The following is a 24,586-nucleotide window of genomic DNA, read 5'->3' on the forward strand; positions in this document are numbered from 1 at the left end:
AGTAGCTACCAGGGCTTTGTTTGGGCAGCAGCTGGCCCGCCCATGTCTCATACTGCCCCGCAGATCTCAGCATGGAGCTGGTGTCTGGGAAATTTTTGCAACTAGGTGATCTCTTTCAAGATTTATTTGTGCATCCCTGGAACAAGGCCGTAGATGACCTTCCATGGTGGTAGTGGGACCAGAATCAGCTTTTTAAAGAGACATAGTAAAAGACATATTGCTTTATGTTGATCTCCTCTTCCCTATCCAGTGTTTTTTCTCCTGTGGTTTTAACATGGTAATCTTTTCATGCAGCCTGAATACTTTCTGTCACATTATACATTATTTTGTAGACAGTGACTAATTGTCTCGTTTCTTTATATGCCATGTAAATTTGGAAGAATAATTATAATGAATAAATCATTATGGGGTACAGGAATGAACACTCTTACTTTGTCTGCAACCAACACTGGTAAATCTCTAACACTACACATAGGATTACCTGAAGTACTACCAGGAGTGATCTTTGAAAAGAGAGCTAGGAGTAAGCCTTAAGCACTTTCAGGTGTTATGAAAAAATGTATAATATGGGGATGGTGGTTTGGGGGATCACTCCTGGCTCTGTGCTTAGGGATCACTCCTGCCAGGGCTTGGGGGAACATATGTGATGTCATGGATTGATCCTGTTTCATCAACGTGCAAGGCAAATATTCTGCCCACTTGCTATCACTTCTTCCCACCCCCCCAAAAAAAAAAAACAATTTTTAAAAGGAATTCTAGGGGCTGGAGTGATAGCACAGCGGCTAGGGCGTTTTGCCTTGCACGTGGCCAACCCAGGTTCGATTCCCAGCATCCCATATGGTCCCCTGAGCACTGCAGGAGTAATTTCTGAGTGCAAATCCAGGAGTAACCCCTGTGCAACACCCGGTGTGATCCAAAAAAAAAAAAAAAAAGAATTCTGGATCATTAGATTAGTTTTCTTTTCTTTCAGCATTGGAAGGGTACTGTTCTATTTTCAGTATCTCATCTCTGGAAACAATGCCATCACATACCTATCCTGTTTTTTTTTTCCCACTGGTATTCATTTGTATACTTCACTGTATTTTGATATTTCTCATAGAACATAATGCATAATTTGCTGATAAAATGTTCAAACTTTAAATTTGTTTTGGGGCCATATCTGGCTTTGCTGAGGAATCACTCCTGACTCTGCATTTAGGGACCATTTCTAGCGAGCTCAGGGAGCCATATGGGGTGTCATATATTGGACCTGCGTCAGCCAAGTGTAAAGGAAACACCTTACCTGCTGAATTTTCTCACTGTCCCAGATATTCAAACTTTCATTTGTTGTTTTATCATTCCAAGGTTTATTGTTTGTTTAAAAATAGTTTGTTTAAAAATAGTTTCCTATCTTGGCAATAACACGGAAAAAAGGCACAAAAATTAAAATGATCTCTTGGGGAAAAGGGATTGGAGACCACAGTGGATATTCTCAGATCTTCTCACTCTGTGCTCAGCGTACACTCCTGGTTGTGCTCAGTGGCCCATTAGTGCTGGGGATTGAACTAGGTTGACTTGCAGACAGAGCTAGCTCCTTAAGCCCCATCTCTTGAACCCCATGAAAGTTTTTAAAAAAATCCTATTGTAGAGAAAGTACAGCAGTTCAGTTGCTTGACTTGCACACTGCTGATGTGGGTTTGATCCCTGGCATCCCAAATGGTCTCCCAAGCAACTTCAGGAGTGATCCATGAGTATGGTCAGAAGGAAGCCCTGAGTACTCCCAGTGTGGCCCCAAAATAAAAAACACAGATTTTGGCTACAGCAGTGTTGGGGCCACTAAAGCCATATCTGATGATGCTGGGGGTTTCCAGGGCTATGCAGTGCTGAGTGTCAAACTCCAGTGCCCTGCATACTCAGGTCATGTGATCTAGTCTCTTTTTTTTTTTGCTATCAATCCAGACACCTTAAGGATTTTTAAAAAAAACCCATTATTTCCTTTTGTTAGATAATTTCCTTTAGTAAGATGGTACAAAACAGGGGAAAAGTTAAATTTAAAACTAGAAATAGAAGATAGAAAAAAATGTAAGAAAATACATCACTGTCACTGTCACTGTCCTCCCATTGTTCATCTATTTGCTCGAGTGGGCTCAGTAACATTGTGAGACTTGTTACTGTGTTTGGCATATCGAATATGTCACAGGTAGCTTGCCACGCTTTGCCGTGCAGGTGAGATACTCTCGGTAGCTTGCCAGGCTCTCAGAGAGGGGTGGAGGAATCGAAACCCTACCCACTGTGCTGTTGCTCCAGCCCAAGAAAATACATAAAGGGGGAAATATAAATATTTCATATAAATAAAAGAATGTAATCTGATATACATAAAATCCTGATTTATGGTAGCCAGTAATGTTTTTGTGTGTGTGTGTGTGTGTGTGTGTGTATGTGTGTGTGTGTGTGTGTGTGTGAGAGAGAGAGAGAGAGAGAGATTCACTCAAAAATTACTTGGACATTTATGTCCAGAATGTAAGAATGTTGAATATATCACTAGTTTCTTTTGCTTACTGAGTGTGACTTCACGGTCTGCATGTATCATGTTTACCTGTTTGTTCTTAAAATGTCTTCTAGGCTTTGATTAATGAGGGATGAATCTGCTGAAAATATTTTTGTATGGAATTACAAATGGACAGAAGTCTTCATTTTTTGAGATGAGTGGAATTGCTGTATCTTATTATACAAATTTAATTTTTAATATCCAATATAATTTTTAAACATGAAGTACACTATTACATTTTATAAATGTTTCAGTACAAATTGAAAATTGTTTTGTGGTTTCAGGAATCAAATACAGGACATCACACATGTGGGGTATGTTCTTTATCTCTAAGCTACAATCCTAGCCCACAAGTAGAATTTTAAAATGTTTTAAGTTAGATATGTAAATTGAAAATATTTCCTCCCAGTCTGAAGCTTGTTTCCTTCTCCTGTTAATAGAGGATGAAATTTTCTGTATAATAAGTATACTATATTTACTATATTCTTTATAGTAAATATACTATATTTCTGTATAGTAAATATAGTTAAACTTTCTTCTGGAATTCATTTTCTTAGATTTTTCATTAAAAACTATATGTCCGTTTCTAAAGTGTAGAACTTTTGTACTTTTCTGGAGTCCAAAGTTTCTGCTCCAATGTTTTCTTAAAATCTAAGACCCCTTATGTCTTAATTTCTATGTAAATTGTGAGGTTTAATTTTAGGTTCATAGTTTTGCTTATCAGTTTCTAGTTGTTCTAGCATGACGTGTTGACAAGATTATTCTTTCTTCCCTCAGATTCCTTTTGTAGTTTTGGCCAAATATCAATCAGTTAGTTGCCTTTCTGTAGAACTCCTTTGGATCTTTGGATTTTTTTTTTATTTTTATTAGTGAAACACCATGAGGTACAGTTGTAGACTTACAAATTTTTGTGCTTGGTTTCAGTTATACAATGATCCAGTACCCATCCCTCCACCAATGCCCATTCTCCATCATTTACATTTTTTTAAAAATTTTGTTAGTGAAACACCATGAGGTACAATTGTAGATTTACAAATTTTTGTGCTTGGGTTTCAGTTGTACAATGATCAAACACCCATCCATCCACCAAATAAAGGGTGTTGGGAGCATCCTCCCAGGATGGAATTTTTTTTCTTGCTTGCTTATTTGGTTTCATTTCAGGCAACACAAGGTGATGCTGAAGGGTTTTACTCCTGACTCTGCACTCAGGAGTTACTCCTGGTGATGTTTGGGGGACCATATGGGATCCTGGGGGTCAAAGCCATGTAAGCCACTTGCAAGACAAATGCCGGACCCTCTGTACTATCACTCTAGCCCTGGGTTATTTTTTTCAGTATACAGATCTACATGTGCTTATGTCTTGAGTTTCTTTACTACAGTTTCTTTACTACTCTGGGCACAAAATATATTATGAAATTTGGTTCTGTGATTATTACAGCTTAAATTTTTGGAATTGTTTTATCTGATTTTGATCCTTTTAATATGTATGTTAGAACCATCCTTTCTGTATCACTGTACCAATGTCATCCCTTTGATCTTCGAATTATTCGAGCGGACGCCAGTAAGGTCTCTTATTCCTCGCAGCCCTGAGATTTTAGCAGCCTCTTCTTACTCATCTTTTCTCAATAATTGGAGGCTCTTTCAGGGTCAGGGGAATGAGACCTGTTGTCATTACTGTATTTGGCATATCGAATACATCACAGGGAGCTTGCCAGGCTCTGCCCATGTGGGAGGGATACTCTCCATAGCTTGCCAGGCTCTCCAAGAGGCATATATTTATAATCCTTTCTGTATCTTTAAAAATGATATTAGACCAGTGTGTATTTTTGTGGAAAATCGAAATCTTAACATGTCAAGTCTTTCCATTGACAACTATATTTTCTTTCTTACATTATTTTCCTGATTTTCATTCCAGTGCTATTTTCAGTAACAACAGAGAATGCAGAAAAAAATTTGCTTTGGTCCTAAAATTATGGGGAAAGCTTCAGTTTTTCAAGTGCTATAAAAAAACTATGCATGCTGAAGGTTGTATGTTCGTGGGCTCTCTGGACGGCTCTATCTCACCACCCGTGTTCAGTGCTCTAGAGCTGCTGTGTGTGGCCTGGATCAGGCCGGCTGTTGGCCAAGGGCAGACGAAGGAAGACTCGAGAGCCACGCTGGTTGGTCTTCCTTGCAGTTTATTCCAGTCCTCTCTCCATTCACTCCTGTCTCCCCTCTGCCTCTCTCTCCAACTCTCTCGCCTCCAACTCCCCTGCACTCTGGGCTGACACTGTCTCCAGGCAGGTAGCCAAATCAACATAAGAAAGCCCTTCCTGAGGGCCCACCAAGTTCAAAGGTAATACCACCTAGGATATTCCAAAGCCTTCCCTGACTGCCCAAGGGCAAAATACCTCCTAAGGTGTTTTTCTCTTTTCCTCAGTCCAATAACTATCAACATATCAATACTAGCTATTTTTGTATGGACACAATAAGAGATAACATTGAGACTTGTAGGGCAGCTCTCCTGGGAACATCTTGCCACAGACTCAGACTACAGCACTCAGGCCAGATTAATCATTCCTAACCCTAGCAGGGTCTAAATCTAGATATTACTCTTTGGATCATGACAGCGTTTGTCCATGACCAAGCTCTTAATTTATAGTTAAGCATTATGGTGCTTTGGCTAGGCCCATCTTGATGCCAGGATAGCACATAGCTTACCACTTGCCCTGGTTCCATCCAGTCCCTCATCAGGACCCTGCTTTGGGGGTTACTATGAAGTAAAGACAGCTGAGGCTTAGGTGAGAGAACAGATGCCCAGGAGGAAAATATCACTGAGAGTCACATTACAAAAGCATGTCTTCTTGTGTCCATACAATAAGAACATTGCTCTGAATAAACTATGCAAAGGACTTAGGGGGAAGAGAAAAACAATATTTACAAGTCAACAGAGCACAAAGAAAGAAGTTACAAATAAACACATAGGAATGGGAGTACTGTGATAGGAGCAACCCAATATACCTAAACTACCTGAGGCTATGCAGGAAGGACAAACCAGTGTTATCCTACAAAGTACAAGTTTTTTTTGTCTTATTTTTTGCAGGTGCTTTTTATGACACTGAAGAATTTTTCTCTGTCCCATTTTTTTTGTATTTTTTTAAAACTATGGACTTTGCACTTGTCTTTCTTCATAAATTGATCTAGTCATGTGGTATTTTTCTTCATTTGTTTATATTATGGATTATAGTGATTGATATTCAACTATTGAACCAGGCTTATAATGCTAGAATGGAAATATCTTGACCATAATGGGTAGGTTTTTTTAAAAATATATGAAAATTCTGTTTGCTATTTTTTTCTGTATTTTTTATTGGAGCTTTGGGGTTGTGTGGAGCATGGTACGGGCACTGGAGCAGATAAGACCTGACCTTACAAAGCAGTCCTGAAGCAAGGCCCTGCGAAGGAAGTATTTGAAAAAGTTGGCAAGAACAGCGTGTCAGCACCAGGTGTCCGATCTACTACTCAATGCACCCAAGACACAGAAACTGTCACATATGCTTAGCAAGTCATCTTAGCCGCAGCCTTGATTGGGATTTGACCAGGATAAAGCAGAGAAGGAGAGATGATGGGCCCATAAATGCTAAACTTTATGTGATTGGAACCTTCCTGTAAGCCGAGACCCTCTATAGAAAATGTGTGTGTTTGGCAATAAAGTGAACAGCCATTGGCTGCTCACAGAGGGTGTTTCTAAGCGCATGCGTCATTCTTGGCCCTATATCTGTCCAGGCACTTTGGGGAAAAACTCTTCCCAAACAGGGTCATGCCTGCTATGCTCAGGATTACTTCTGGCTCTGTGCTCAGGGATCAACCCTAAGAGCATTCAAGGGACTGCATGTGGTGCCAGACATTGAATTGGAGTTGGCCATGTGCAAGGCAAGTACTGAAAACATGTAAAATATCTTCTGACCCTTTCTTCAGAATTTTATGTCTGGTCAAGGGATACTAGTCTATAGTTTTCTGTTCTTTTTGTTCATTGCCTTATATGGGTAATAATAGTTTCATTAAATAAATTGGAAATTGTTTCTTATTTTAAATTTTGAAACATTGTGTTTAAATTTTTAGTTGTTTCAATGTGCCTTTTGATTTTCTGTACTAGTTTTTTTGACCCCAAAATTGTTTGAAATACGTGAATGTATTTGAAGGTTTTTCGAGGTTTTCTGTGGTTTATCTTATGAATGTATAACTTGGCTACATTGAAGTGAGAATTAAGTCTTGATGCTTTCCATTTTAATATTTTTAGGTTTGTTTTGTGCTCTAGTGTATAATGTGTCTTGGTATATGTTTTCTAAGTCTTAAAACTCTAAATATTCTACTGCTGTGTCCCCTTAAGTTGCTGTTCTTAGATCCTGTTGTTGAGGCCTTCTGTATTATTGCTGGTTCTACCTAGTTCTGTCATTATTGCCAAAGGATGTTTGAAATGATCAGAAATAACTGTCACTGTCACTGTCCTCCCATTGTTCATTGATTTGCTCGAGTGGGCCCAGTAACATTGTGAGACCTGGCATATCGAATACATCATGGGTAGCTTGCCAGGCTTTGCCGTGAGGGCGAGATACTCTTGGTAGCTTGCCAGGCTCTCCGAGAGGGGCGGAGGAATCGAACTTGGGTCGGCAATGTTGGCTGCGTGCAAGGCAACCGCCCTTAACAGCTGAGCTATTGCTCCAGCCCCAGAAATAACTACAGACCTTATATTTTTCATTCAGGTAATAAATTTAGTTTTGCATATTTTGAAGAAAGGATATTCTGGAGCATTCACATTTAGGTTTGTTATGCTGTCTTACTGGATTGGCCCTTTCATCATTTTATGGTTTCCTTCTGTAATGATTTTCTTTTTTCTAGATTTTACTTTATTGGATACCAATATAACTGTTTTACTTCCTTTTGATTTTTAATGGTGTTCTAAATAGTGCTCTGTTCTTTTACTTTCAGTCATACTGATGTCGGTGGGCCCCACAGCTGACTTATGTGAAGTGGGGAGGAGAAAGATGGTCACTTTCTCCCCACCCACCTCTGTCTCCCGGGACCCTGGGTAGGCTAGGACCGGTAAAGTCTGCAGTGAGCACCTGCTCGGCACAGGCCTAAGCCCCGCCAGCCCCACAAGGTGGCCGTCAAGCCACACCTGAAGTCTGCTTGATCTTCTCGGCACGGGAGTTAATCCCCGCCACCTGATTGCTCGGGGAGCCACGGACTCAAGTTGGGGCGAGAATTCGCTCTTTGCAGGAAAGGAGAGACCAGTCCCAATCCTTACCCGAGGTTTCTGGGGTTCTTGTCTCGCTCGCAGAAAAGAATTTCAGGAGTAGACGAGCAGTGAAGTAACAGGTTTTAATTGGAGGCTTTTGGAGAGGGAGAGAAAGGGATAAGCCGGGGAAATGGAGAGTAAGAGAGAGAGAGTAATGCGTCCAGAGGGAACGTGGGCTTCTCCGAGGGTGGAGAGAGCGCCAAGTGGGCTCTCGAGCTGGTTCTTATAGATCCTTCTGACTCGGAATGTTCTGGAATCTCCTTGGGGCTTGGTCGCTGGAGTTAACTGGATTGAAAGGGGGTTCGAGAATCTTCTAACTTGGAATGTCCTGGAATCTCCTTGGGGCTGGGTCGCTGGAGTCAACCGGATTGAAAGGGGGTTTGAGAATCATCTGACTTGGAATGTCCTGGAATCTCCTTGGGGCTGGGTCGCTGGAGTTAACCGGATTGAAAGGGGGTTTTCGGAAAGGAGGAATTTCATGGGGAAGAGGTCTATATCTTCAGGGTCTGGGGATGGTCTTATCAAGTCTTTATTCTCTGTGTCCATAGGGTGGGTCGGTCCTAGAATTCTTCTTCTATGAGACTTTGTTTCATTGCAGAGAGCCTTTCCCTATCTACCTGCCTACATCAAATCCCCCCTAGAGATTCCACCACCTTAAATCTTTAAGGGAGAATGGCAGAAGGTCCATCTTCTGGAGCTGCTTCATGCTGACAATGGGACGCTGGCCCTGCCTACACAAGGGGTAAAATCTCATACTACCTCAGCTTTTAGTGGCCCTCAGCAATGAATTGGTTGGGTTCCTGAAGTTATCTGAAAGAAAAAATCAGTTCGATTAGACTGAGGGATATCACTTTGAAATGGTTAGACCCTGGAGGAGTAGAAGGTCCTTTCTGACCCAGTAAGGACAATGTTGTTTGCGGTCTTAAAAAAACAAGAGTTAAAACAACAGAAACCAAAGCGACATAATGCCATACCCATATCTATCACTAAAATAATGGAAAGGAATAACTCTACCCGCAGGTTTGGTTGAAAGAAAAATGACTTCCTGTGTCCAGATATTTCTACTGGACACAGAAACACCAAGCCATTCTCTGGCTTTCTCAGTACAGATAGGAAAAGCTTCTGCCCATACACTGAAGCTCTAAATGAGAACCAACAGGTATTTATACCTTGAACGTATGCGCATTTGATCATCTGCATAAGGTCAAGCTGCTGATCCTCCTCTATGTTCCTTGATGCTGAACAGGTGTTAGGAGAGGAGGCTCAGGATTTCCTCTAGGTTCATTAATGGCACAGAAAGCACAGTTCTGAATTACTTCTACCTTACTTGCTGTTCAGTTCCTTTCCATGGAATATGGTTTTCACTGGTGTTAAAGCATAACCCTTTAATAATATTCCATTGCATAGGTCCAGGAGTTAGTAACTTTCCTTGTTGGGTAAATCATCCACCAACTTCCTTTTGGAAACCTCCAATGTCCATTATGTCCACTGTTCTTCTTCTGCAGAACATTCTGTCTTAGAGGAAATACTCTCTGGTGTTAATCCCATGATGCAACAAAAATTAAGAGCTGTTAACATCCTTGTTCTCTCCAAATGACTTTTCACAGAAAATGAGAAGCAATACAGAAAATATAGAAAGAAAATTCACAGTACTTTAGACTAGATATCAATCCATTCTAGTTTAACCAGTTTAGATGCCCTTTCTTGACACTTTGGCCAATTCACAGACTGGGGGAAAGCAATTCTGCACTTTGAGATGAGCTCCACCCTAGTAAAGCTCTGGCTTCCAATGCTCTGATCAGACTAGTAACAGCATGTATAACATTGAGTTCCTTTATACATTAGGCTATTTACCTACAGTCAGTAAACCAAGTTTTATCTAAATTTCCCAAAAGAGGAAGTACCTTTTAGATCAAGATTAAATACATTTATTCAATCACCTCTGTAGAATTAGAATCTGGTTCTTACAAAAAACGAGTTGCAGAAACATGGTTTTCTCTCCACCTTCATTTTAAAACTTTGCAAGATAGCTTAACAAACTTGGCTTGTTCTTTTGCATAAACACAGTAAGATTAGAGAACTCTCCTTTTGGGATACCCCATTATTTACTGAGAAGTCCTGGGGATCAACTAAAGACAGGAGACAAACCAAAAGTGGCATTAATCTTATCTGGCACGTCAGGGTTACCCAGGCCTGGCCATAAGATGTCCCGCGACGAACTGGATGGCCTCGAGCCTTCGGGCCTCATTTTCCACAGAGATGTCCTGGCAGAAAGGAATCCATCCCATCCCTTCTTCAGGGCTGGGAGAAATCCTGGTTTCCAGGTTTTTCCTTGACACTGAGAGTAGGCCCAGACTGAGTTAGTCATTACAGAGTCCTGGATTCCTCATTCTCCATAGCAGTGATGATTTCCACACTTTCCTCGAGCCAGCCTGCCTCTAGGGTCGCCCTGAGGTTTGTAGGGTACTTAAAAACAGTACCTGTTAAATCCCTGCTCCTGTCATTTAGACAGATCCCCTGACTGTTCCCTGGAAGAGGGCTTTGGGGTCCCATAGTTGGTTTTTTCCTGTCTGCATGAGGGGTAGACCCTATTACAGAGAGGAAAGACTTATCTGGATTTATGCAAACCAACATAGTGCCATGAAACATCAAAAAACATACTGAAGGTACAAAAGAAGAGAAAAGCAAGCATTTCACTTTACTCACAGAGATGTAATACACCCATTTGCTGTGGGTCCTAGTCAGAGAAGCTAAAATCTGTAGACATAAAGCATACCGTTTAACATGTTTTCAATACCACATGGAAAAACTTTAACTTCCCATTAATAAGAGCACTGTACCAGGAGTCCAGTGTACAGTTTAACATGTCTAATTTAATCCCATGTCAAAAACTCTTGATTTCCTGCAACTTTTGAAAAATTCAATGATCCTAAGAGCACTGTAGCAGGAGTCTGGATAATCCGTCCAGTATCTTTCTGATTTAAGACACACGTCTATATTCCCAAGAGTCATCCCACAAGTTTAAACTCTTATTTTACTAAATTTAGCACAACATGATCTCCCAAGTTTGGACACTAGTTACCAATCATCTCATTTAACATGACAAAAATACTCTGCAGTACCTTTTCAAAAGCATTACATCAGTTCTATAGATATTTTAAAAGGCTTTAGAGATGCTCACAACTAAAGTTCTTACAACATATATTAATTGGGCAAAAGTTCACTTTACATTAGAAATTAACCAAGAGACATCTTAGAATTCTGATTTCTAGGAAAACACAAATACAAAAAGATTAAAGCACTCATAGATTACCATGAAACCAAAAGTATTTCACACATTTTTCTGAAGGTCTGGACTAGGTTGATACCTGGAGACAAAACTTGGCATGAAATAAAGTTATCATAATAATAGCATGCATTTTCACATACAGGACAGGCTGATTAACAATACAGTTATCTCATACTTTCACCAAGGTGCAATGCTATGGCTTCAGACTATCGAGATGACATCTGAGATCACTCATAATTCTTTGCTAGGTACCTTTAGAAATTTTAGTTACCAAAAGTCTCAGAGATCAAATAAAACCACTGGTAGGATAAGTTTTGCAACTAACTTTATAACTCTAGAAACTCATATTTTAAAATAAACATGAACCTGTTTTATGTACCACATTATTTCAACTCACAAGATTTTCTAGGTCACATATTCTAATCCAAAGCAGATACAAATATGTACATTGATATAACAGCATAAAACCTTTGAACCGCCAATTAATATAAAACATGTTAAAACCCTCTTTGGCTTAATTTCAATAGTTCTTGTCCCTTAGTTATTTCAATCATAAGCTTTCTACACCAGATACTTTTACCAATTCCACAAGAATACAAACATACTTTCAGACACAGAAAAAGCCCTTTAGTTTTTACCAAACTTTGATATTAGCATAGAAAAAGCACTTGGACTGTCAATGTTTATGGTAACATAAGAAAACTATTTATTAATATGAGGAAACTTTATTTTAGTGGCTTATGTACCTCTGTTGTTTGTAAAACAGCTAAACTCCTCATTACAATTGGCTGAGGCTTGTAAGATAAAGCCTTGCATTTTCTGAACTTTATTTCACTTTAGTTTCAGGCTCTAGTTCCACAGCTCATCTAGATAGTACAGATTCTTAAGTTCAAAAGGATTTCAACTGTTACTAATCATTAACATTCTTCTAATAAGAAATCTAGATTGAGAATTCTGCTTTCTCTGTAAGCTCAACCTTCTGATAAGAAACCTTCGTTTAAACCTCGTCTAGCAAGTTCCAAAAACAGCTGCATTCCTTCAATCACTGAGTTGCATATCACTGACTTATCTAGAATTTCTACTTCTGATTTCAACCTGGTTCCAGCACTGGAGTGTTCCACACAGATAGACAGACAGACAGACAGACAATGAACTGACTAAAGACCACCACACGTACATGTACACACATCCACAGCTGATCGATCGATCTGACACTTCAAAAATGGCAGGGAGAAAACTGGACTGAGAAAGGAAGGAGCAGTCCCCAGGGCAAAGAAGCGCCGTAGGCCCCCATTTCCCAGCCGGACCAGCCAGTCTCCTGTTTGTTAAAAATGGGTCAAGAAAGCACTTTTGTTGATATCAACGGGCAAAATAAACTATGACAAAGCAGTTGAAAACTAAGGTTGTCAGATGTTACCAAATTTTGATCAAGGCTAGTTCTGAGGTAGGGAGCTGGTATCTTCTTATCAGACATGGGGATAGGCTACATTAGTGACACTTCTTTGTTTCTGATATCAAACAATTAATCATATGATCTTGCATTTTCCTGCCTCCTCTGCTTTGATGATCCTATTCCTTTTGTTACCTGCAAAGATCTGACTGCAAAATGATCTGGTAATGCAAACTGCCATTCACTGGCCATCTTTCCCCAAGTTCTAGCTTATACTCAGGCCACATGGTGTTACAGAGGTCAACAAGACGTTTCTTATTTAAGCTATCTAGCTTCAGGCTCCTTCAGTGTTTTAACAAGCAACCCAAAGGAGAATGTTTAGGTACCGATGTAGAATTTCCCATATCTCCTAAGTGTCAGCAATAACCTATGAAAGGGAGGGAAAAGAGAAATCTAGGGTAGGATAATTCCTTAGCAAGCTCTCCTCCTAATAGTTTCTAGTGTTGTGGTTCTAGAGAGAGCGCGGACACGACCACAACTGCATGCTGGCCCATCAGAAAAATCTCTCTTTAAAGGACGTCTCCTTTAGAGATTTCTGAGTTACCCCAGGCGTCCCTTGGGGCCTGCCTCCCGAGTGTCCACACGACCATGGCTTACACGTGTGGAGCCATACCTAGAGTGCCATGGGTTTCCAAGAAGCCTATTAAGAGGAGAAGAGAAAAGTTCTGCCTCTCTTAGCTTGCCACATATTCCAATGCTCCCTGCTGACGCTTTCTTCCACAAACTTCTTGCCTGTCTTTTTACCTTTTTTTCTCTGCTTCACTTTGCCTAGGGCTAAACCTGACTACCTCCATTAGCATTTGAATTGACCTCTAGCTGATTCTGCTTGGAAAAAGGGATTTCTACCTAGAAATTGATCTGCCTTAGTTTTCCCAGGATCTTCTCACTAGTGGGCTTTCCTATCAGGGTGCTCATACACACACACACATTCACACAGAGGTTATCACATTCCTCCCCCTTCCCCCCTAGAGATTTCCAAGGGAGCATACCTCCACAGCAGATTTTCCACAGATTACCTCCTTCCTCGTGGATTCCTTCACTGCTCTGTCCCTTCGTGGTCGCCATCTGATGTCGGTGGGCCCCACGGGTGACTTATGTGAAGTGGGGAGGAGAAAGACGGTCACTTTCTCCCCACCCGCCTCTGTCTCCCGGGACCCTGGGTAGGCTAGGACCGGTAAAGTCTGCAGTGAGCACCTGCTCGGCACAGGCCTAAGCCCCGCCAGCCCCACAAGGTGGCCGTCAAGCCACACCTGAAGTCCGCTTGATCTTCTCGGCACGGGAGTTAATCCCCGCCACGGACTCAAGCTGGGGCGAGAATTTGCTCTTTGCAGGAAAGGAGAGACCAGTCCCAAGCCTTACCCGAGGTTTCTGGGGTTCTTGTCTCGCTCGCAGAAAAGAATTTCAGGAGTAGACGAGCAGTGAAGTAACAGGTTTTATTTGGAGGCTTTTGGAGAGGGAGAGAAAGGGATAAGCGGGGGGAATGGAGACTAAGAGAGAGAGAGAGTAACGCGTCCAGAGGGAACGTGGGCTTCTCCGAGGGTGGAGAGAGCGCCAAGTGGGCTCTCGAGCTGGTTCTTATAGATCCTTCTGACTCGGAATGTTCTGGAATCTCCTTGGGGCTTGGTCGCTGGAGTTAACTGGATTGAAAGGGGGTTCGAGAATCTTCTAACTTGGAATGTCCTGGAATCTCCTTGGGGCTGGGTCGCTGGAGTCAACCGGATTGAAAGGGGGTTTGAGAATCATCTGACTTGGAATGTCCTGGAATCTCCTTGGGGTTGGGTCGCTGGAGTTAACCGGATTGAAAGGGGGTTTTCGGAAAGGAGGAATTTCATGGGGAAGAGGCCTATATCTTCAGGGTCTGGGGATGGTCTTATCAAGTCTTTATTCTCTGTGTCCATAGGGTGGGTCGGTCCTAGAGTTCTTCTTCTAATGAGACTTTGTTTTATTGCAGAGAGCCTTTCCCTATCTACCTGCCTACATCAATACTATGTTGTTATATTTTAAATGAGTCTGAAAAAGTAAACAATGAGTCCTTTTGTGGGGGAACCCCTGGTGGTACTCCACATCTACTCCTCGTGCAGTTCTTGGGCCACACCTGGAAGACCATGTGATGCAAATGATTGAACCTGGGCCTCTGGAATGAAGAGCATGGGCTCCAGTCCTCTGATATCCGTCCCAAATCTTGATGTAGATTTTTTATCCACTCTGCTAATAACATGTTGGAGTTTGTATATAAGTAGCATTTTCATTGACATTATTATGTTTTTTTAAATTTTTTATTAGTGAAACTCCATGTGGTGCAGTTGTTGACCTTACAAATTTTTGTGCTTGGGTTTCAGTTATACAATGATCAAGTACCCATCCCTCCACCAGTGCCCATTTTCCACCACCACGGGTCCCAGCATCCCTCCCACCCCTCACTCCCCCATCCCACCCCACCCCTGTGTCAGGGCATTCCCTTTTGTTCTCGCTCTCCTTTTGGGTGCTGTGGTTTACAAAAGATGCATTGAGTGGTTATCATGTCTGGTCTATAATCTATTTTCAGCATGCATCTCTCAACCTGGGAGGGTCCTCCCAACACCCTTTACTTGGTGCTCCCCTCTCTATCTGAGCTGCCTTCTCCCTCAGCATGTGTGACTGGCCCCTCCATGCCCTGGAGTGAACCTCCTGGTACTTATCTTGGCTATTCTTGGGTGTTAGTCTCCCAGTTTGTTACTTTATATTCCCCAGATGAATGCAATCTTTCTATGTCTGTCCCTCTCTTTCTGACCCATTTCACTTAGCATGATACTTTCCATGTAGTACTACTTGTATGTAAATTTCATGACTTTATCTTTTCCTTTTTTTTTTAACTTCATCTTTTCTAACAGCTGCATAGTACTCCATTGTGTAGATGTACCAAAGTTTCTTTAACCAGTCATCTGTGTTCGGGCACTTGGATTTTTTCCAGATTTTGACTATTGTTAATAGTGCAGCAATGAACATAGAAGTGCAGCACACTAGGACTTTAGTGTGTCTTTTATTTTTTGTTTCCCTGTGGGCTGTGATGAAAGTTACTGTCTTAACATCTAGATGTCTTAGCAAAGGTCTGTGAAGTTGGACTTAAATAACGAAAATACACCTGTCACAATTCTGGAGGCAGCAAATTCCAAGATGAGAGTTCCAGCGTGGTTGGGATCTGGTGTCCTTACATGGCACTGAGATGAGTGACAGTGTGTGTGAGGATGAGTGCATGGGAAACTGCTGCATCACTCCCTCTGATGGCCTTTCACATGGGAACAAACCTTATCATGAATGTTCCACACTCATATTGGAAACTAAATTACCTCCCAAAGATCATGGCTTCAAGTCTCAGTATTGAGGGGGCTAGGTGTCCCACTTAAGAATGTTGTGGGCATATCTTTTAGTCTCCACCAAACCTCTTTTGAAGTCATCTGACAAAAGAAAAATCATCACTTCCCTGTATGATGAGAGCCGAGGATTCCCCAATGGGGATCATTGGAGTCCCCACCAGGCAGCTGTTATGGGAGGACTGCTCTTTACCATGAATGAAGGATCAAAGTTCATATTTTATGCAGGGAGTTATTGAGTAACTCTTTAAAGTCTACTCTGAGTAGATGTCTAGGATCCTTAGTTAGATTTTGCTGCCATGCATGAGATGGTGTTTGTCAGTAATTGTGTGTCTTTTGTCTTAAAGTTTTTTTTAATAAGATAGCTGCTTTCCTCCCCCTTTGTACTGAGAAATAAGAGTGTTATTGTGGCTTTTGGCCTCTCAATCTTTGGCTTTTGGGGGTTCAAAGATTTTTCAGTTGAGACCTGGGGTATAAAGGCAAAACAAAAGCATCAAAATGGGTAAAAAGGGAATTGGGGATCTTATCATTTTGTTCTGTGAATCCTGAGCTCCCTAACAAAGCTTTCATCTTAGCTTCGTCATCAATCTTTTTAATGTGTATTTCACATATAATGTCCAGATTTTATGATATACTTAGCAGGGAAATTAGAATAAGTATGCCTAATTCTTTCCTCAAATGCAGAAATACAACAGTATTTTTAGCCAATTAGTAAAAGTGAATTACATTTCTGCTCTAATTTGCTTAATTTATTTTATCTGATTATTTTATGTATGCTATAATTGTTGTCAAATTTCATCATGTGAAAAATATATATCATGAATGGCATTTGCATTACTCACTGGCACCCTAGTGGAAAAACAGAAAACTAGATGTAGAATATATTATAGAAATTCTGTGGGTTTTTTTGTATTTTATTTGTTTTTTGTTTGTTTGTTTGTTTAGGACAGTGTTAGGATAGATTTAGGGTTAAAGTAAGGGTTAACATATAGGATTAGAATTAAGTCAGAGGGCAAGGAAAAAATACTGGATGATCTGACTCATGTGTGGCATAAACAGAGATAAAATAAGGGAATAGGCATATTGAACCATGACAACTGCCTGACCTTGGATTACAGAACTGTGATTACCAAGCAGTCAGGAAAACAGACAGAGAAATTGAAGAGGTAGACTAGAGGTGACACATTTTATTTTGTAACCTGCCACTTTGCTATACTGTAGGATAACATTGCCACAGGGAGCTTAGGTTTATCCGGTTACACCCATCACAGTGCTCCCAGTCACTACCATTCCTCTGTTTATCTGTAAACTCTTCTCTGTGCTCTCCTCCCCAGTCATTTAATCACCTTTTCTCCCTAATCAGATTCTATTAGCTTATAAGATCAGATCCTTCTAAGGACATTTTAGTTTATATCATAAATGGGTGTTGGATTTGTCAAATGCTTTCTCTGCATCTGTTGTTATGACCAGATGGTTTTTTCTTTTCTTTTATTGATATGGTGTATTATATTGATAGACTTAATGTGAAACCATCCTTGTATCCCCAGGATGAATCCTACTTGGTCATAGTATATGATCTTTTTGATGAGCTGTTGGATTCTATTTGCTAGTACTTTGTTGAGGATTTTTGCATCTCTATTCCTTAGGGATATGGGCCTGTATTTCTCTTATTTCTGTGGTGTTTCTGCTTTTAGTATTAGGATGGAATTTGTTTCATAGAAACTGTTTGGGGGTGTTTCTGTTTCTTCTATTTCCTGCAAAAGCTTAAAAGCTAGTGAATCTGTGAATCTGGGCCTGGGCTTTTCTTTTGGGGAAAACTTTTGATTACCCTTTTAATTTCCTTAATAGTGATAGGTCTGTTCAAGTATTTTAAATGCACTTGGTTCAGCCTTGGGAGGTTGTAGGAATCCGGGAATTTATCCATTTCTTCTAGGTTCCCTTGTTTCGTGGCATAAAGTCTCTCATAGTAATCTCTGATGATTCTTTGAATTTCTGTGGTTTCTGTTGTGATATCCCAGTTTTCATTCCTGATTCAGTTTATCAGGGTCCTCTCTCTTTCTTCATGAGTCTTGCTAGTGGTTTATTGATCTTGTTTATTGCTTTAAAGAAACAACTCTTGGTTTCATTGATATTTTGGATTGGGAGAGGAAAATTCCAGCTCATTAATTTCTACTCTAAGTTTTATTATTTCCTTCCTCCAGCCTGGTTTGGGCTTCATTTTTCGGTCATTTTCCAAGATCTTAAGCTGTGATATCAACTGATATTATGTGGGCACTTTCTTCCTTCCTGATGAGTACTTGAAGAACTATAACTTTCCTCTTAAAACTACTTTTGTTGTGTCCCACAAGTCCTGGTACCTCATGTTCTCATTCTCATTTGTTTCCAGGAATTTTTTTATTTCCTCTCTGACCCACTGTTCAGTAGTGAGCTGTTTATGTTCCAGGTATTTGATTTGATTCTCCAGTTCTGTATGTGATTAATTTCTATTTTCAGTGCATCATGGTCCCAAAAGATAGTTGATACAATTTCTCTCCTCTTCATTTTATTTTGTTTGTTTTGTGACCAGGCATATGGTCTATCCTGGAGAATGCCCCATGTACACTGGAGAAGAATGTGTATTTGGCTCTGAGGGGATGAAAGGTCCTGTATATATCGACGAGTACCCTGTCCTCCATTTCTTCCTATAAAGCCAGTATTTCCTATCTGAGTTTTAATCTTAGTGATCTCTTGAGAGCTGACCAAGAGGTGTTGAAGTCTCCAACTACTGTTATGTTGGAGTCTATTAGCAGTTGTTTTAAGTATTATTCTGGTTCTTAATTAGGTGTGAATATGTTTAGGGATGTAACTTTTTCCCTTGTGTACATATCCCTTGATTGTTAAGAAATGGTCTTTGCTTTCCTTTCTAACCCTTTCAGCCTGAAATCTATGTTGTCAGATACTAGTAGAGTCACCCTGGCCTTTTGAAGGTATTATTTGCTTGTCAAATTGTTTTCCAGCCTTTGACTTTTAGTTTGTATTTGTTCTGACTATTCAGATGTGTTTCTTGAAGACACAGAATGTTGAATTCAATTTTTTAATCCATTTTTTTACTCTGTATTTTAATTGGTGCATTTAGACTGTTGACATTGAGAGAGATTATTGTCAGTCTCCATCTTTTTATACATGTTCATTGTGCTTTGGGGGGTTTTATTGCCTTAAATTAACCCCTTCATTTCTTCTTTCAAAATTGTTTTTGAGTCTATGAAGTTCCTGAGCTGCTGTTTATCCATAAAGTTGTGTATTGTTCCTTTAAATTTAAATCATAATCTGGCTGGATAAAGTATTCTTGGTGAGGACTTCATTTTTTTTTTTTTTACTCTTTCCAACCTTTGACCTCAGGCATGCAGAGTTTCATTTAATAGCATTGTTGTAAATCTAAGGGACATGCATTCATATATAATTTCCATCCTTGATCTTCCTCCTGTCAGTATTGTATCTCTCGCTATGGTTTTCATAATTCTGATTAGGATGTCTTGGAGAGTTTTTATTAGTGTCACTTTTAGCTGGTATCCTTTAGATTTATTGAATCTGGATGCCTGGTTTTCCAGCTCTGGGAACATTTCAGCAATGGTATCTTAGACTATTGCTTCCTCATTGGGGTTGCCTCCCTGTCCCTCATTGGATCTGCCTCCCTGTCCCTCTTGGACCCCAATAATTTTTATGTTGTTCCTCTTTAGTTCTTCCCATAGTTCTTATGTCTGCTGTTGTTTTATTTTGAGATATTTTTTCAACTTCTTCTTGTGCCTAGAGATTTTCTTCATCTCCCCTTCAAATTCACTGATTATGTCTTCAGCTGCTGTTACTTTACTGTTGAAAGTGTCCATTGAGTTTTCAGTTTCATCTACCAATTTTTTTAAATTAATGACATTACTGCTTGTAATGTTCTTGTTTCTGCTCTCATATCCTCCTATATTTTATTGGATGTCCATTCCACTGTTTCTTTGAGCTTATTAAACATACTCACCATTTTATCTATGAATTCTTAATCAGAGTTTATATAGGTGATAAATCCTCATTGACGTTTCAGGGCTCCTATCTCCTTCTACTCCTTGTTGTGGGGTTTTGCACCATTTCCCAATGGTGCCCGTTGTAGTCTGGAGATGTTTCTTTCCAATATACTAAGAGAGTACCCCACTCAATGCTAAGGAGGACTTAGGGGAACTCGGTGAGTCATAGTCTCTTCTTTATCCATCAAGGATAATCCCTTTCGATTTAGTGCTCCTGTGTAGTTGTGTGGAGCCTCTTGGGAATGCATTCTTAGGCTTGAACTTAACTGCTGCTTTTTGATTAGGCTTGTGTTGTTTCTTGCAGTCACTGCTACTTTTGTGGGTTTTGTGGAATGAGTAGGGGCTAATGGACTCTTGGCCTAATGTGGTTGGGGTAGCCAGGCTGCCCTGCTGGAAGTTCAGTGTAAGAGGCCAGGGTGTACGTCTTATGGGATATGGAGGGTGACGTTAACTGGCAAAAGAGTTAGTGGCTGCCTGCTTGGAATATCATGCCTATTGCTGGTTTAGCCTGTGAAAGGAGCTAAGCACTGGCTGAGTTCACCCATGGTCACAGAGTGTTTGTTGGAATACCGCCCCAGTTTGCTAGCTTGCAGGAAAGCAAAAAGTTCTTCCCTCTAGAGCATTTGTATGCTACTGTAAAAATATTGTTATACTATATCTTAATCAAAAAAGAACCAATTCTATCTTATTAATATTTGTAGATATATCTGAGCTATTATATAAAAACTGTTTACAAATAAAATTTTCACTGTATTTCACTGTCCTCCCGTTGTTCATCGATTTGATCGAGCAGACCCAATAACGTCTCCATTGGAGACTTTGTTGTTACTGTGTTTGGCATATCGAATACATCACGGGTAGCTTGCCAGGCTCTGCCGCACTGGCAAGATACTCTCGGTAGCTTGCCCGGCTCTCTGAGAGGGGCGGAGGAATCAAACTCAGGTCGGCCATGTTGGCTGTGTGCAAGGCAAACGCCCTACCCGCTGTGCTATCGCTCCAGCCCAACGAATAAAATATAAAAATATATTGTCATTTATGATCTGATACACGGTAGAGTCTGGCAAACTCCCCGTGGCGTACCCAATATGCCAAATACCAGTAACAATGATGGGTCTCATTCTCCTAAAGAGCCTTGAATATAATCTCAGGGCTAGGATGAAGGAGATGTTACTGGGGCCTGCTCGAGGCAATCGACGAATAACAGGATGTTTTGTGATTGTGATTGTGATGATCTGATACTAATGTGTACCTGACCTGATAGCATATAAGAGAAGAAGCGAAATATTTGGTCATATGTATTGAAATATTACTTGTATTTACTATAGTCAAACTTTTTATTATATGCTTCATTTATATATGCAGTAAATTTTCAGGTAAATATTCTATCAAAGGCTGGAGCGATAGCACAGCGGGTAGGGCGTTTGCCTTGCACGCAGCCAACATGGCCGACCCGAGTTCGATTCCTCCGCCCCTCTCGGAGAGCCCAGCAAGCTACCAAGAGTATCTCGCCCGCACAGCAGAGCCTGGCAAGCTCCCCGTGATGTATTCGATATGCCAGACACAGTAACAACAAAGTCTCCAATGGAGACGTTACTGGGCCCGCTCGAGCAAATCGATGAATAACGGGAGGGCCTTTACCTTTTACCTTTATTCTATCAAAATGATCTAATATATATTAGAATTAATTTGGTACCATATCAATTCTATACCTTTGGTATATAATTGTATTAATGATTATTAAATGATAGGCAGATTAAATTAGTGATATATATGTAAAATATATGAAAAAGGGTAGATACTTATTAATAAAATGATATTGTTTGTATATACTTAATATTTATCGTAAATTTTTGTAGCACTGTAGGACTGTCCTCCCATTGTTCATTGATTTGCTCGAGCGGGTCCAGTAATGTCTCCATTGCGAAACTTCTTGTTACTGTGTTTGGCATATTGAATACGTCGTGGGTAGCTTGCCAGGCTTTGCTGTGTGGGCGAGATACTTTTGGTAGCTTGCCGGGCTCTCCGAGAGGGGCGGAGGAATCGAACCCAGATTGGCCAGACCAGCCACGTGCAAGGCAAACATAAATATTTAAGGAGAAAGAAAACTTTTTTTAAATACTAATGCCACCTTATCAAAAGAGTATAAAAATTAATGGACTTTGGAAAGCAATTATTTCATTTTTTGACAAAGTTGTGATTTCCCTATAGTTTTACACATTAAGCTACACCATCGACTCTGTCAGATGGAACCATCCATATAACTGCACTAAAGTATGGACATAAGTAGTCAGAGTACCTACTTTGGTGGAACAGAGGATAGATCGTGAGTTAAGCACTTTTCTTTTTTGCAGTGGATCTTGGTTCAATCCCTGGCACTGTATGTGGTCCTCTGAGCACTGTAAGTAGTTATCCCTGAGCACAGACATAGGAGTAATCTTAAAGCACAGTAAGTATAGCCCTTAAATGAATTAAAAAGATGTATGTACAGTCTTTTTTGATTCTGTAGCTTTTACTATTGATTAAGTAGCTGTTAAATATTTACAGAAAATGTCTTTTATACATTGCTAATTAAAATGAAGCTAATTACTCTTTGCTTGCAGTTATATGTAAAATTTTTATGTTTGTTGCTCATGGAAATAAATGCATATGTTTTCATATCTCTATACACTCTTCATTGCTTCTAACAACTCTGAAGAGGGATATTATCAACTATATTGAAAATTTACACTATATGCATACAATGTATCATATTATAAATTCTAAGGAAACGTGATGACATCTTCACAGTTTTTGTCAGTTGAACTAGAATACTTTATTGTAAAAAATCATAATGTGTTAGACATTATCTATGTTTTTGTAATTTAAAATATAGAATGAAATAAGATGTTTGGTTTATTGACAGAAGGTTTAGAAAAGAATTAGAAAGTTAAAGTAAGAAAATTATAAATAGAATATGAGAAGAAGCTAGTTTAACTTATGAATGTTTTATAATACACTAACCTCTAATTAGTGAGATCATGACACTAGAGACATTAGGCAAAACTGTCACACAGAATACTTTTTATTACTCGAGCAGAATTAAATGTCAAGTGTATGGTAACGGGCTCCAGGTCTCATGATAGCTGAAAAAAATTGACAACAAAATAAGGGTTAACACCCTCTCAAATTTCATCAAATTCATACATGGAAAGTGCTGAAAATACGACCTTGTCATGTAGAGCTTTGTACTATTGCATATGAGTATAGAAAAAGCTTAGTAAAAATTACTCTTAGAAAATGTTTACTGCTTGAAATGTTGATATTTGACTGCATTAAATCCAACAAATTGGATCAGATTTACTGTTAAATCTAGTGTTTTCTCTATAGAATCACCTTATATAATCATTAAGCATAAACATGATACCTGCCATTAAATATAACTTGGTATTTTCTAATTTATTTTTTTAATTTTGCTTTCTAAATTTAAATTGTTTTATTTTTTAATTTAAATAAAATTTCGCATTTCAAAACTTTAAATATGCTTTTCTAGAATTTACATTATGATTTTTGTTTGTTTTCTATGTTTATTTTTGATTCATGAAAGAGATTAAATGATTATTTCTATTTTTCTGAAATCCCAGTCTGTTTGGTGTAAAATTTAAATGAGTCAAATTCAACCTTTTTTAGAAGTCATGCTCTTTTTAATTTTTTTGTTTCTATCATTCAATCCCTCTGTCCCTCAAACTCCTGAGAGTATTCTGCCCGCAAGGCAGAGCTTGGCATGCTTTCCGTGGCATATTCTATATGCCAAAGACAGTAACAACAAGTCTCACAATGGAGAAGTTACTGGTGCCCTCTTGAGCAAATCGATGAACAACGGGACGACAGTGCTACAGACAGTACTATGTAGTATCAGGATTCTTCTTGGTAAAATATCTATTAGTGAAAAGAATATCAAAAGATAATTACTGTAACCAAATTGAGAAAAGGGAATCTATTGAATATGGGCCAAAGTAACAAGAGCTTATATGTGAACAGACAGAAACACATAGTATGTTATAATTTTTCTATCCAAATCATTTTGAAATGATATACTTACAAATTCATTTTGTGAAATGCATATGCAATGTAAGCAAAAATAAGTGCTATCTAGCAATTGGATTTTGCAATATGCTTCATACTAGGTACCTTTTAAATAAGAAGGTTGTATGCTTTTTTAGACATTGATGTCAGACTTTCGAAGAAGTGTAAAACGGTACTAAGTTTTTGGAAATTGGTTTCTATTTTTTAAATTTGCCAACCTTTTAACCTTGTAATTGCCTCTCTATGGCTGACAGAACTTGTCAAATATGCATAAAAGATGACTGAATAAAGAAAAAGAAGACATCTATTTTTTACAAGACTATATTGTGTTAATACTATAAATATTATGCAGATGTTACATTCAATCAAATCTCAAATAACTGCAACTCTATATAGTGCATTTCTTTTGTACAAATATAGTTCACAAATATAGGGGACTCACAAAATGGTCTCTAGGACATAATCCTTTTAATTAAAAAAAATCAAACTATAGTATATTGCACACATTTTCACAAGTATACATGTTTTTATTTATGTAAAGTCATAGTCATAAATATTAAGTTATACTTTTCACTAATAATCAT

Source organism: Sorex fumeus, unplaced genomic scaffold (assembly GCF_029834395.1).
Source record: "Sorex fumeus unplaced genomic scaffold, SorFum_2.1 ptg000086l, whole genome shotgun sequence".
Taxonomy (NCBI): domain Eukaryota; kingdom Metazoa; phylum Chordata; class Mammalia; order Eulipotyphla; family Soricidae; genus Sorex; species Sorex fumeus.